A 16,121-nucleotide genomic window follows, 5' to 3' on the forward strand; every position below is an offset into this window, starting at 1 on the left:
GAAGGAAAAGAATCTGAAAAATTGGTATGTATGTAACTGAATCACTGCTGTATACCTGAAACTAACAAAACGTTGTAAGCCAACTATACTTTAGTTATTAAAAAGAGGTGTGTGGGAGGTCAGGGGAGGATTCTTGAAGGAGGACTCCTGAACCTTATTCAGAAGGAGTCAGCCAGATACAGGCACGAGAAAAGCAGAGAAATAGAGGTTCCAGATACTTCAAGTGTACTGTCCCATTTGGGGGAGCATGCGATGTGTGGAAGTGACCAAGGATAAGGCTGGACTGCCAGGTAATGAGGGGCCTGGCTTGTCATACCCTGGAGCCTGGATGTTGTCCCAAAGGTGGTGGCAAGCCCTTGGAGGGGCTTATGGGAGGAAATAGGGTGCAGATATGGTCAGGTTTACTTTGGTGGCCAATGTTGAAGATGAATTAGAGGTGTATTATGGGGAGAAAGATGACCTAGAAACTGTTGGGGCTTGAATAAGGAGAAGCACCTTATAACAAGTCCCTTGGGTTGAAAGCAAAATCCTGTTCAGACACAACTAGACTCCATCTGGCTCTGCATTGCTTGAGGGAATTCACATGCCCAGAACACTATGGCAGCGGGAGCAAAAGTTCAAAATAGATGTGTTGGGTTTGTGCATGAAGATTCTTCCCCCACCTTTGTCACTAAAATCTGCACAGAATGAACCAAGGTATTCAGATTCCTAGAGACATATTTGCAGCTCCTCTGGGACAAAAGATATCGGGCTAGAACCCCAGAAGGAAAATAAAAACAAAGGGTTTGGAAGAGATACCTCTTAAAGCCTGTCTATATGACATTGGTGATACCCACGGAAAGCATTCTACCTAGACTTTCAACCCCAAGGAAGTCAGAAATGCCATAATTCAAGCTTTGTTCTTTAGGAAGATATTTGCAAATCTCTCTGCCTTCCAGGTGTGGGGGAAAGTAGTGAGGCTGTATACATGCCTCTTCTCTGTCCAGAGGACTCAGGGCGCCAGAGCCTGGAGGCAGGAGCCAGGATTGGAGTGCTAAGGCATATTTGTGTGGTAGAGGGCAGGGTGGAGACAGGAGGGCAGAGGAGGGAGATGTTTCTCATTTCACTAATTTGCAAAGGCTCAGCTCTGACACCCATCTCAGGTCAGAACACCATCTTGCTCACATAGGACTAGGATACAAAAAAGAGACTGTGCTGGATGTTGAATAAAATGACCGGACATGGTCCAGATAAGGTCACAGAAACCAATAGGGATACTTCTGTCTAATCTTCTAATTTCTCAGGTAGAAGAAGAAATGGGATCTTAGAAACTCCAGAGGGGCCAGGCTCCACCTAGGTTATAAATACCAACATTGGAGCATTACTGGGCATTTGGCAAAGTCCTACCCCATACTTGTCCCTGGCAGACATTGCCATTTAAAGATGGCACTCTCTTACAAAAGCCTGGCTGGATTCCCCCACACGGAGAGATATGGTCTGACAATGGAAGGGACCCATTGGACCTTTCAGCTGATTGTCACTAAGTGAAAAAGACAAGTTGGTTCCTGGGAGATGACACGGAGCAGTCATGAGGCTCCCCTCTTGGAGTCTGTATCTCCTCATGAGTAGAAAAGGGATGAAGCATCTTACTGGCCCTTTTTCACAGAACTGTTAGAATGAATTAGAGCATCTCTGGGACACAGAGATGCTCAGGATGAAGAGACGACTTCTGCCATGGTCTTATCACCCCTTTCAACACCCTGTTGAAATGTAACATCACAAAGATTTCTTTGGTTGCTTTTATGGAGGGATTTTCCCCCACAGACATGTTTAATTAAAAACAAAACAACAGCCAAGCTGAGCTGGAATTCTTGGCAGCTAATGGTGTCTACCCCCCAGGGAAGGAGAAGTAAGCTCTCTGACTTGTTTATTCCACCAACCATTAATCCACTTGCCATTAAAAAAATGATTCTAGGAGGGAAAAAATGTGCAATTGCTTTGCTAATCAAAGATATAACACACACACATACACTTACATACATATGTATATATATATATCACATTTTATCTTATTAATTAAAGCAGAGATTATTTAAAAGAAACTTGTCCAAAGTCATTAAGCTTCCAACGGGCACATGCTGGTGAATGCAGACCTGCCCATCACTTTTCTGGCAGCGCATTTGGCAGTATACCAAGAATCTTGTAAACGTTCACATTCTTTGTCCCAGAAACTCTACCTCTAAAGGCCTGTTCTGAGAAAATATCCTGAAATACAGATCAAGATCTGTAATAGCTCTATTTACAGTAAGGAAAATAGAGAACAGTTTAAGAGTTTCTCATTAGGGGAATGTTAAGAGAATTACAATGCAGACTGGCAATTAAATATTCTGCAGCAATAAAATGATGTTGCAGAAAATTTTTAAGGTTAGGGAAATGCTCATGATGCAATGTTATATGGAGAAACATTAAAATAAACAATATATACCCAGGACAAATGCAGGCACACTAGAAAACCAGAGAAAATATGGGGAAGCTCATCTGCACACTATTAATAACAGTAACTGCTCAGAGTTAAGATCACTGAAAGAAATTTCCAAAGGACTCAAGGAAGCTCTTCTGAGATGCCTCCCACTTTGAAGGGCGGATCTTCAGTGTGTCTTCTTCCCCGTTTGCCCTCAGGGTGGGCCCCTAACCCTGCTGTCTACCTCCTGTCAGAGTCCACATGCAGCATGGCAAGGCCCACACAGTCCCTGGGAGTCTGCATACCAGGCATCTCACTTCATCCCTATGCTCCAAGGACCTCAGCTCCTGGAGCAGAGCTTCTTCACAGACAGAATAGGTAGGAGCCTCTGTTTTCTGATATTTCCCTCCTATCATGTACTTTTCCAAATTGTCTACCCAAAATATATAATCAGGGTTGAAAAGTAGTATAAATTAACTAAACTTTAGCCAAGAAGTCACATTGTCATAAAAACAGAGTATTCCACAGCCCACCCTGCCCACTGAGCCCTGCCTGTGTAAATTCCCCTAGTGAAGACCATCTGCCCAGGACCAATCTTTAGAACCAAACAAAGAAACACTACATGAGTATCACTCAAACTATAATCAAGGTGACTCAAAAGTGATTTAGACTATGCCCAGCAGCACTGCTTGAAAACCATACCACCCATTGTTGCACGCTACCTGGATGTGTGCTGGTAAGATGGAGACAACCAGGGACCCCATCTGCTAGAAGGCATGAGAGGTCGCACAGCTCAGCTTCTCACTGAACAGGTGGGGGATACAAAGATAGACAGGGCAATAGCTTGTCTGATACAATATAATGCACTGAATATGGGCAATGGCTATTTCTAAGTTTATGATTACTTACTACTTACCAGGTATCTACCACCTATTCACTCACTGAATGCTCACAATGATCCTTTGACTTAGGTGTTACTATTTTCTCTCCATTTTACAGATGAGGAAACTGAGGCAGAGACACAAGAGGAAGATCACCCAGATTGCATAGTGTAATGTGGTGGAGTCAATATTGGAACTCAAGCCTCAGACCATGCACTTAGTCATTACACAGTTTTTTAGAAACTGATGACTCTGATGTGGAAGAGCTCCAGCGGGTTTCTGGAAACCTAGGGTGTGTGGGCTTGCAGGAGGATTGCTCTAAGAGTACCCAAAGACACCTCCTATCTGGCATGAGATGAGTGAGCTAATCTGCAACCCAGACCATCCACATAAGTATCCCTATCTGCTGAACTGGTATTTATTCCAACTGATGTTAAGTGCCTTTCCAAGCAAGTGCATTCTCAGAGATACCCTCTAAGGTATCTTTTCCTCTAGAATTTCCCTGCTTCACCAGGGGTATTTGCATGGGAGGAAGCAAATGGAGGTGAGAAAGGTACTGCCTTTCAGAAACATCCTACCTAGATTCAGACACTCAGTTCTCAGAAAAGTGGGAAATCCTGAGAGATGGTGTTGCCCATGAGACAATTCAGAAAGCTTTGTTCATTGGTTTTGGCAAAGCAGAACCTGTGGGGCTCTGAGAAGGCAGAGTGCCACCCGCACAGCATGGTACGAGCATGTGCCTTCCTTCCAAGTCACAGAGCATGTGCAGAGAATCTCCTATGTGCCTGGCCCTGTGTCTATGCTGCAACTACGGAAATGAAGGTCTGCTCTTAAGCTGGTCACAGAGACAGGGACAGTGATAGAAAGGAATCCAAAAGCAACACACTTGCTAAATATAGAGATAGAAGGGACCATGGGAATTCTCCATACATGTCCAGTGGGATGGGGAAGAGAAAAAGAGAAAGAAAAGCAAAGAAAGGGAGAGTAAAAGGAAAAGAGGGGTTGGTCAAGCAGAGCTTCTTGCAGGAGGAGCTCTGCTTGTCAGTCTGAAGAGGTAAGTAAGAATTACTAAGTTACCAGTTAATTGAATTAACAAAGCAATTTCCAGGAGAGACGAATGAGCAGACATAAATGGGTCTGATATTCCCAGAGTCCTGGAAAATGTGAGAAGAAAACTCACTAATAGCCTTGAAGGCCACATTAAGAAGGATGGTTTCCACTCTACCACCAATGGGACTCCCTTAAGAATTCTGAGCAGGAAGTGGCTTAATCCAATTTGGGGAAATGGACTACATGAAAGAATCCCCCTCCGCAGACCAAAGTGATAGAAATTCCCACCAGTTAATAAATTCTCTAATTGAGAAGAATATACTATCTCTGGAAAAGGAGTTAACACTGTGCAAATACCTTCCCTGGGTATATCACTTTATCTCCTTGAGTAATTTGTTAACTGCTGCTGCTGCTGCTAAGTTGCTTCAGTCGTGTCCGACTCTGTGCGACCCCATAGACGGCAGCCCACCAGGCTCCTCCGTCCCTGGGATTCTCCAGGCAAGACCACTGGAGTGGGTTGCCATTTCCTTCTCCAATGTATGAAAGTGAAAAGTGAAAGTGAAGTCACTCAGTCGTGTCCAACTCCTAGCAATCCCATGGACTGCAGCCTACCAGGCTCCTCCATCCATGGGATTCTCACCAACTAATATTTGAACACGCACCAACACAAAACACTTACATACATGAGCTTGCATCCCTATGTACACAGTACAGGAAAGGGTCATTTATTTTATTTTAATACCATTTTCATATAGTTTTAGATAATTTCAGAAGTAATGACTCCAGTTGAGATGGTACAATTTCCCTTTTCAGACGCCTAACTTATTCTAAACATGTGGAAATAGAGATAAAGCACAAAAGGAAGAAAGCAGCCTCAAAAGCAAGAACAACATTTCTGTGGCATCAGAAAAGAATTAGAGATCCAGAGAGACACTAGCCTATTTGCTAGGAAATAGCTTTGGCTGGGTAAGAGAAAGTAAAAGTATTCACCTGGGCAGGCAGACCCAGAGTTCAGAAAACAAGACTTTTAGAGAACACTGGCCTTTTCAGAACCAAGAAGGATGAGCAAAATTAAGTTCACACTTTGACACATCCTAACAAAACCACAGAAAAGTCAGAGAAAAGAGAGATTGCTTCCAAAGGAATGACAACTGGGCTAGTGGTTGACTTCTTAACAGCAGCAAAGGAAGTTAGAAGGCAATGGATTCTCTACAACATGCTGAGCAAAAATCATCCAGGAAGTGACAGAAACAAAAAGATGGAAAGAGAAGTTAAGAGACAGATGATAAGTGGAGGATTGAGTAAGGAGAGCCAGCATATATGTAATCAGGTTTCTAAAAGGGTAGAAGAGAAATGGAAAGAGGCAATAGGTAGTAGAGAATTTTCCAGAATTCATAAAAGACACTAATCTTCAGAGCACGGGAATATCACAGATCCCCAAGGAGGATAAATACAAAGAACCCACACCTAGACACATCATAGTCAGATTGCCAACAGTGAAGACAAATAGAATATATTAGAAGTAGTGAGAGAAAAAGCATGAATTATATTTAAAAGTATGAACAATTATTTTGGCAGATAACTTATCAACATAAAAAAAAAAGAAGGAAACCATTTGAAAAATGAAATAATATTTTTATTGAGAAAGAGAAAACTGTCAACCTGAAATTGTATAATTATCAAAACTATCTATCGTTCAAGAACATAAGGAAAAAAAGACATTTTCAGACAAAAAGGAAATGCTTACTAAATGAAATTCTAAAATTCTAAATACTTCAAGTGGAGGAAGGAATCCCACATGGAAAGTGTAAGATGCAACATGAAATGAGTAAGCAAAAAAGGTGGGAAATACGTAAGTAAATCTAAACGAAAGCTAAATTGATAAAACAATAATAATAATGTCTTGTGAGCTTAGAAACATAGTACAACTGAAATAATGGACATCAACACCACATTTATAAAGGAGAGCTAAAATTAAAATATTCTTGGGTTTTGTATTGTTTAGGAAAATGACAATAATATTAATTAAATTTTGACTTTGATAAGATAAACACACATATAAAATAAAAAAGGTATAAATTATACACTAGAGGCAAAAATGAAATGAGAAAAGTATTCAATCAATTCAAAAGAAAGCAAGAAAAATAAACAGGGAAAATTAGAAAGTACAAAATAGGTTATTAGAAATTGATTCAGTTATGTCAGAAATACAATAAATGTAAATTTATTATATTCTCCATTTAAAAGAAAAGACTGTCAAAATAGAAAAGTAAAATGTTTTTTATAAGATGTTGTATACAAGAAACAAGTCTAAAACATTGACACAGACAGGATAAAAGTAAAATAGAAAAAAAAGTATGCAGATATTGATTCCCCCAAAAACTACATTAGCACTTATAGATGTGAATGCATCTAAAAATATAGTCTCAAAATATGTAAATCAAAAATAGAGATTTTTGGAGAAAATAGGCCACTACAGGAAAAATAGACACATCCAGGGTTATTTTAGGAAATACTGACACAATTGTTTTGGGATTAGCAAGATCAAATAACTGTAATAATAAACTAGACACAAAAAGATTTGAAAAGCACACTGACCTTGATATAACAGAGATTAGATAGAAGATAAATAGATACTTAAAAAGATAGATAGATAGATGTAATTAGGTAGGTAAGTAGAGGGAGATGATAGATGACAAGATGAACAGATAGTTAAAATAACATTCAACAGTTGAGAAATACATATTTTCTTTAAGTGCACATGGTATATTTACAAAAATCATCCACATATTAAGACAAAAAAAGAGAGAGAAGTCTCAACTACTTTTAAATGATTAGTACCCTGGTATCTTACAAACTATATTCTCTGACCAAAATGTAGTTAAGTTGGAAATCAAGAACAAGCATGTAAATTCAACAACATACTTCTGAATAACACCTGTCAAAGAAGAAATCATAATAGATACTCAGTTCAGTTCAGTTAAGTCGCTTGGCCGTGTCCAACTCTTTGCAACCCCATGAATTACACGTAATAGATATTAGAGAACATTAAACCTGAAAGATAATGAAAACCTGCATATCAAAATGTAATGCAATGCTAATTTGATATATAGCTAAAATACTAAATATTAATATTAGGAACAACAAAGTATAATTTAATGAACCAAGCTAAGCACTTACAAGAACAGTAAAATATACTCAAAGAAAGTGGAAAGGAGAGTATACTAAAGACAAAAACAAAAATTAATGAAAAATAAATACATACAATAGAGAGTATAATAATGTCAAAGACTTTTTTTTTAAAAAAAGGTCAGTTTTAAAGCTTTAGGTAAAAATAATCAAAAACATGAGAAAAAACATGAATAAATAATTTAGGAGTAAAATAGAAAACATAACTTTAAATGTGGCAGATATTAAAAAAGCAATACAAGGATATTATGAGAAACATTATACCAATAAGGTTGAAAACTTACATGCAAAATCATAAAAATATAATTTACCAATATTGAGGAAAAAGGGAAAACAAAATTCTTAGTTGTCCTATAGCTATTAAAGAAATCAGAAACAGTTAAACCTTCCCACAGAGAGACTACCAGAGCTATACCAAGTATCCAAGGGATACACAATCCTAATTTTATTGACTCTTCCAAAGAAAATGAGCCTCTTCATAAAGTAGGTTCATTATATGAAGCTGGTATCACTGAATGCTAGAATCCAACCACAACAGGATAAGAAAATAAAATTACAGACAGTCTGTTTTTCATGAATGTAGATGTAAGAAATTTCTAAAAACTTATTAGCAAACTGAATTCATCAAAGCATATGAAAATTATCTATCATGACCACATTGAGTTTATTTGAAGAGTGAGGTTCATGTAACATTTTTTAAAAATCAATAAATGAAAGTCATCTGTTAACAGATCAAAGGGAAAATGTCACAGGCTTATCTATAAGATGCAGAAAAGCATTTGATGAAATTTAGCATGTATTTATCATTAAAAAAAAAAAAAAAAACTCCTAGCAAGGTAGAAATAGAAGGAAAATTACACAACCTAATAATGAGACCTTCATATATAACAGTGTTTCCTTAAGATTAGGAATAGAGAAAGCCCTACTAGCATCACCTACATTGAACAGCATACTGAAGGCCCCAGCAGACATATAAAAGCCAGGTGGAAAATGCTATGAAGATTGAATAAGAAGATCCAAAACATTGTCTGTCATTTCTTACAGACAATATGTCCAATAATACAGAAAATGCACAGAATTTACAAGTGAATTATTGCATTAATAAAAGAGTTTAACAAGATTACTGAATTCAAGGTCAGGGTCTAAAATTGCATTTCTTCATACTAACAACAAATGTTTTAGAAGGTTGCTTTTACAAGTATTATTGAAAATTGTCTTGAGAATGTGAAGTCCATAAGAATAAATCTAAGACAGGATATAGATGACTTCTATGGATAAAATTAGAACTTAATCAAAAGACATTAAAGAACCTAGGTGATTTATGTCTTTGACACATTTCAATCAAAACACAGAAGCATTTGAGATGTGCATTTGTTTTGTTGTGTTCTGTTGTGGTTGTGTAACTTGATCTGTTTCTAATATTTGCACATACATAAAACGAGCAAGAATAACCAAGATACCTGAAGGAGTAAAATTAGGTGAGAAGACTTAGCTGAGCATTTGATACTAGGAATTAGTTTACACCTCCAGTAATCAGACCATGACATATTGGTGCAAGAGGTGGGAGAAATGACAAATGAAAGGAGAGAGAACCAAGTAACAGACCCATATACACAAGAAACCTAATTTATGACAGAACTAACATTGCCCTTAATTGAGAAAGGTTGGACTTTTGAGGAAATTTTAAAAATGCATAGTTTTCATGCATCTTGATTTTTATTGGGACTTCTCAATCTTGGTCAGTGGTCCTGGGGTTTCTGAGCCCACAGGAGGGCCCCTGCCATCCGGGAGCGAAGGCAGGCACCGCTCTCCGTGGTAATGGAGAATCTGAGGGAACGACAAGGGTGGTTTTGAAAGCAGTGGAAACTGCAAACTGGCTGTGGCCACTGCCACAGGAGGGACTGTCACCACTCTGGCAAAGAAGCATAGCTGGAAGGTGACCCCAGGAACCAAGGCCCCACAGGAGACAAGGAGGCAGCCCCTTCTCCCCCTCCAGCCTCACAGTCACCCTGGAGTACCCATAATGGACAGATCCTAACAAGGAGCAGCTGGCAAAGCAGAGTCTCAGCCTCAGCATCACAAGATTACAGCCCAGGTGATCTCATCCAGTGTGGAATTCTTCCCCTAGATACTGGGGAACTTGGCTCCCAGCACTCACCACCTCCTTCAGGCTTTGTTTTCTCCAGGCAGGTGGAGGGCCCTGGGGCACCAACCTGCTGGGGGCACATTACCAGGACCCAGAGGTCTGGGTGAAGGGTGCAGTCCTGACATGTGACCAAGAAACAGTGTCTAGTCCCATTTGATGTTGAGATTAGCCCCAGTAAACTGAATGAAAGCCTGGACTTTGCTCCATCAAAGGTGGACCAGAAACCGAGCAATCAAAAATACTCATCATTGTCATATACGGTTCCTTCAAGTCCTGTATAATTTGAAGCCCCTGCTGTCATCTTCCCAGAGTGCCACGGGAAAATTAACACAAGGACCCATAACACCACAATTGCTCCAAAGTAGCACTAAGTTAGCAAAGCAAGTAAAAGATATCAATTACAATGGTCAGTGCTGCCAGTTAAAGAACCCAGACCCCAGTTCTCTGGCATTGATCCTCCAGATTCAGGGATAGAAAAAAACATGTCTGTAGAAGCCATAGTAATAGTAATAACAAAAGGGGCAAGCACAAGCTATTATTTAATGTGCTAAGTGTAGCCCTAGCTCCTCAATGAGTACTATCTCTTTAATTCTTACAACAGTCCGAGAGATAAATATAATTAGCCTCACTGGAGAAGTTACAGCTTGGAGACTCAGGGAGTAAATAACAAAATAAAGTGAATGTCTGTCAGCTGTGTCTTTGCAACCCCATGGACTATATACAGTCCATGGAATTCTCCAGGCCAGAATACTGGAGTGGGTAGCCTTTCCCTTCTCCAGAGGATCTTCCCAACCCAGGGATCGAACCCAGGTCTCCTGCACTGCATGTGGATTCTTTACCAGCTGAGCCACAAGGGAAGCTAACAAAGGAAAGTAAAGAAAAAGTCTTCTCAAGTGGCAAATCTAGTAAGTATAATTCCTGGCATTAGGAAAGGTTGTTTTCAGCAATTAGTTCATGGTCAAGGAAATGGCAGGACTGATTCTCCTTAAGGAGTCTAGTTTGCCTGTAGCAGTATTGCAGCCAGCTTGACCGCTGTAACAACCTATCACAGACCAGGGACTCAGACAACATTTATTGCACACAGTTCTGAAGACTGGGAAGTCTGAAATCTGGGTGCCAGCCCAGCTAAGAACTGCTTCCAGGATGGCAGACACCAGCGTCCTGCTGTGTCCTCCCAGATGGAGGAACAGCAGGAGAGCTGGAGAGGGTGAGGGCATTCTATAAGGGTGCCCATCCTGTCATGAAGGCCTCACCCTGACGGCCTTGAAGGAATGGTCAGAACATGTCATCCCAAAGGATGCTCCCTTGGCAGATTGAATGTTTTGAGTTGAAGACATCTGAAAAGTAGCAAATGCAGCCATAGGCTTTCTCTGAATCCTTTTGATCTGTCCAAAAACCAAGCCTCCTCCAAAAGGAACACAATTGTCACAGATCCCCTCCCTGGAAGTTTCATCAACTAGGGAGAGTTGACTTCTCACAGAGGAGGGGGCCAAAGGTTACACTATACCAAGGCAGACTGTGACAAACCATCACACCTCCATCAGTACTTCCGGGGCCTTGTTCTTCTCCCCTGAAAATCACTTGCTCTCCTCTCAGTGGCTTCCATCCTTTCTCCCCTTCCCCTATTAAAATAGTATATAAACTCTCAAACCACACTGCTTTTTTTTTTCCTGTGATGCTTGAAGCACATAGTATTAAAAATTAATAAGCTTGCATACCTTTTATGCTTGTTGTAAGTTTATTTTGTAGACCCAGCTCTCAAACCCAGGAGGATAGAAACAAAATCCTTCTTCCCCTATAGCCTCAGTTCAATTCAGTTCAGTCACTCAGTCGTGTCCAACTCTTTGCGACCCCGTGAATTGCAGCACCCCAGGCCTCCCTGTCCATCACCAACTCCCGGAGTTCACACAGACTCACGTCCATCAAGTCACTCCCAATGACCCTCTTTCCAAATGCCACTACATGGAGTGTTACGGCTTCAACGTATAAATTTTAATGGGCTACAACATCCAAATGATGGCAGGCAGAGTCCCTCTCTTACTTACCTTCAGGGATTTGCCAGACCCTCCCACCCCGACACCTATACCACACTCATGGTCTGTTTTATAAGTGAAATGTATGGAGGACTAGAGTAAAATTCTGTAGAGGACATGTATAGGTGGCACAGGTTCCATCCTTGTGGATAACACAAGAAAAAGTGCTGAGAGGCACTTGACAAGCCTTCACCTCTGACCCCCCATAACAGAGTTCCACGATCCACTGTGGATCTTCCAGTGCAATCCTGCACAGTGTTTCTTAAAACTTTGAATGATTTGCCCATATTTAAAAATCAGGAGACATAACAGAAATATCTGGATTTCTAGATTTGCTTGAAAAATTAGGAAAGCCAGAAACTCTGGGCATTTGTCCCTCCTGACCTGCCAGAAGCAAGCGATGGCTGCCATCTTATGGGGTTCATTCCCCTATCTGACTCCAGCCTGCCCTCCCCCGATCACTTTCCTCACTGACACCCTGTGTCACCTGTGTTTTTTTTTTTTTTTTATTGGAGTATCATTGTTTGACAATGTTGCACTAGTTTCTGCTGTACACGAAGTGAATCATCCATATCTATACACATATCCTCTCCCTTCTGGATTTCCCTCCCATCTAAGTTACCACAGCAGACTTCGGCAATACATAGCAGGTTCTCATTATTTATTTACTTTATACATAGTAGGGTATATATGTCAATCCCAATCTCCCACTTCATCCCACCTCCTCTCCTGCTTTGTGTCCATATATTTGTTCTCTATGCCTGTGTCTCTATTTCTGCTTTGCAAGTAAGTTCATCTCTACCATTTTTTCTAGATTCCAAATATATGCATTAATGGATGATATTTCTCTTTCTATTTTTGACTTGTTTCACTCTGTATGAGAGTCTTCAGGATCCATCTACATCTCTTAAAATGACCCAATTTTGTTCCTTTTTAATGGTTGAGTAATATTCTGTTGATTATATGTGTCACATTTTCTTTATCCATTATTCTATCAATGGACATTTAGATTGCTTCCATGTCCTGACTATTATAAATAGTGCTGCAATGAAATTTGGACTGAAGTGTCTTTTGAATTATGGGTTTCTCAGGATATATGCCCAGGAATGGAACTGCTGGGTTGTATGATAGATCTTCCGCTTCACGGATCACTCTTGTCGGGGCAAAAGGGCTTGCATAATTCAATGAAGCTATGAGCTCTGCTGTGCAGGGCCACCCAAGATAGATAAGTCATTGTGGAGAGTTCTGACAAAACCTGGCCCACTGGAGGAAAGAATGGCAAATCACTTTAGTATCCTTGCTTTGAGAACTCTATGAACAGTATGAAAAGATTCCAGTATGCTACTGGGGAAGAATGGAGAATTATCTCCAGAAAGAATGAAGAGGCTGGGCTAAAGCAGAAACAAAGCTCAGTTGTGGATGTGTCTGGTGGTGAAAGTAGTCTAATGCTGTAAAGAAAAATATTGCATAAGAACCTGGAATGTTAGGTCCATGTGCATGCTGAGTCGTTTCAGTTGTGTCTGACTCTTTTCAACCCCATGGACTGTAGCCTGCCAGGATGCTCTGTCCTGGTAATCAAGGTAAATTGGAAGTGGTTAAGCAGGAGATGGCAAGAGTAAACATTGACATCTTAGGAATCAGCGAACTAAAATGTATGGAATGGGTGAATTTAATTCAGATGAACATACTTTCTACTACTGTGGGCAAGAATCCCTTAGAAGAAATGGAGTAGCCCTCAGAGTCAACAAAAGAGTCTGAAATGCAATACTTGGATGCAATCTCAAAAATGATAGAATGATCTCTGTTCATTTCCAAGGCAAACCATTCAATGTCATAGTAATCCAATTCTATACTCCAACCACTAATGCCGAAGAAGCTGAAGCTGACCAGTTCTATGAAGACCTACAAAACCTTCTAGAACTAACACAAAAAGATGTCCTTTTCATCATAGGGAATTGGAATGCAAAGTAGGAAGTCAAAAGATACCTAGAGTAACAGACAAGTTTGGCCTTGGAGTACAAAATGAAGCAGGGCAAAGGTAACAGAGTTTTGTCAAGAGAACACACTGGTCACAGCAAACATTTTCCAACTTCATGAGAGATGATGCTACACAAGAACATCATCAGATGGTCAATACTGAAATCAGATTGATTATATTCTTTGCAGCTGAAGATGGAGAAGCTGTATACAGTCAGCAAAAACAAAACCAGGAGCTGACTGTGGCTCAGATCACCAGCTCCTTATTGCAAAATTCAGGTTTAAGTTGAAGAATGTAGGGAAAACCATGCGACCATTCAGGTATGACCTAAATCAAATCCATTATGATTATACAGTAGAAGTCATGAATAGATTCAAGGAATTAGATCTGGTAGACAGAGTAGCTAAAGAACTATAGATAGAGGATCATAACACTGTATAGGTGGCAATGACCAAAACCATCCCAAAGAAAAAGAAATGCAAGAAGGCAAAGTGGTTGTCTGAGGAGGCTTTATAAGTAACTGAGAAAAGAAGAGAAGTAAAAGGCAAAGGAGAAAGGGAAAGATACACCATCTGAATGCAGAGTTCCAGAGAATAATAAGAAGAAATAGAAGAAAACAACAGATTAGGAAAGACTAGTGATCTCTTCAGGAGAAGGCAATGGCACCCCACTCCAGTACTCTTGCCTGGAAAATCCCAGGGATGGAGAGCCTGGTGGGCTGCCATCTATGGGGTCGCACAGAGTTGGACACGACTGAAGCGACTTAGCAGCAGCAGCAGCAGTGATCTCTTCAAGAAAATTGGAGATACCAAGGGAAAGTTCATGCAAAAATGGGCACAATAAAGAACAGAAATGGTAAGGACTTAACAGAAATGGAAGAGATTAAGAAGAGATGACAAGAATACACAGAAGAATTTATACAAATAAGATCTTAATGACCCAGAAAATCACAATGATGTGGTCACTTAGACATCCTGGAGCATGAAGTCAAGTGAGCCTTAGGAAGCATTACTATGAACAAAACTAGTGGAGATGATGAAATCCTACCTGAGCTATTTAAAATTCTAAAGATGATGCTGTTAAAATGCTGCACTCAATATGCCAGCAAATTTGGAAAACTCAACAGTAGTCACAGGACTGGAAAAATTCCAATCCCAAAGAAAGGTAATGCCAAACAATTTTCAAACTATTGCACAACTGCACTCATTTCACATGCCAGTAAGGTAATTCTCAAAATTCTTCAAGCTAAGTTTTAGCAGTATGTGAACTGAGAATTTCCAGATGTACAAGCTGGATTTAGAAAAGGCAGAGGAACCAGAGATCAAATTGCCAACATTCACTGGATTATAGACAAAGCAAGGGAATTTGAAAAAAAAAATCTATTTTATTGACCATGCTAAAGTCTTTGACTGCATGGATCACAACAAACTGTAGAAAATTTTTCAAGAGATGGGAATACCAAACCAACTCACCTGTCTCCTGAGACACCTATATGCAGATCAAGAAGTAACAGTTAGAACTAGACATGAAATAATGGACTGGTACCAGATTGGGAAAGGATTATGTCAAGGCTGTATATTGTCACTCTGCTTATTTAACTTATATGCAGAGCACATCATGTGACATGCCAGGCTAGATGAATCATAAGCTGGAATCAAGAATGCCCAGGAGAAATAACAACCTCAGATATGCAGATCACACCACTCCAGTGGCAGAAAGTGAAGAGGAAATAAAGAACCTCTTGATGAAAGTGAAAGAGGAGAGTTAACAAGCTGGGTTAAAATTCAACATTAAAAAAACAAAGATCATGGGATCTGGTCCCATCAATTCATGGCAAATAGATGGGGAAAAAATGGAAAGAGTGACAGATTTTATTTCCCTGGGCTCCAAAATCACTGCAAAATGAACAATGACTGAGGCCATAAAATTAAAAGATGCTTTCTCCTTGGAAGAAAAGCTATGACAAATCTAGACAACATATTAAAAAGCAGAGACATCACTTTGCCAGCAATGGTCCTTATGGTTAAAGCTATGGTTTTTCCAGTAGTTGTGTACAGATGTGAGAATTGGACCATAAAGAAGGCTCAATGTCAAAGAACTGATGCTTTTGAATTGTGGTGCTGAAAAAGACTCTTGAGAGTTCCTTGGACTGCAAGGAGATCAAACCAGTCAATTTTAAAGGAAATCAACTCTGAATATTCATTAAAAAGACTGATGATGAAGTTTAAGGTCGAATTCTTTGGCCACCTAATGTGAAGTGTATACTCACTGGAAAAGACCCAGATGCTGGGAAAGATTGAGGGCAGGATTAAAAGGGGGCAACAGAGGATGAGATGGTTGGATCACATCACCAACTCAACGGGCATGAGTTTGAGCAAACTCTGGGAGATAGTGAAGGACAGAG

The sequence above is a fragment of the Bos indicus x Bos taurus genome, chromosome 2 (assembly GCF_003369695.1).
Source record: "Bos indicus x Bos taurus breed Angus x Brahman F1 hybrid chromosome 2, Bos_hybrid_MaternalHap_v2.0, whole genome shotgun sequence".
Classification (NCBI taxonomy): domain Eukaryota; kingdom Metazoa; phylum Chordata; class Mammalia; order Artiodactyla; family Bovidae; genus Bos; species Bos indicus x Bos taurus.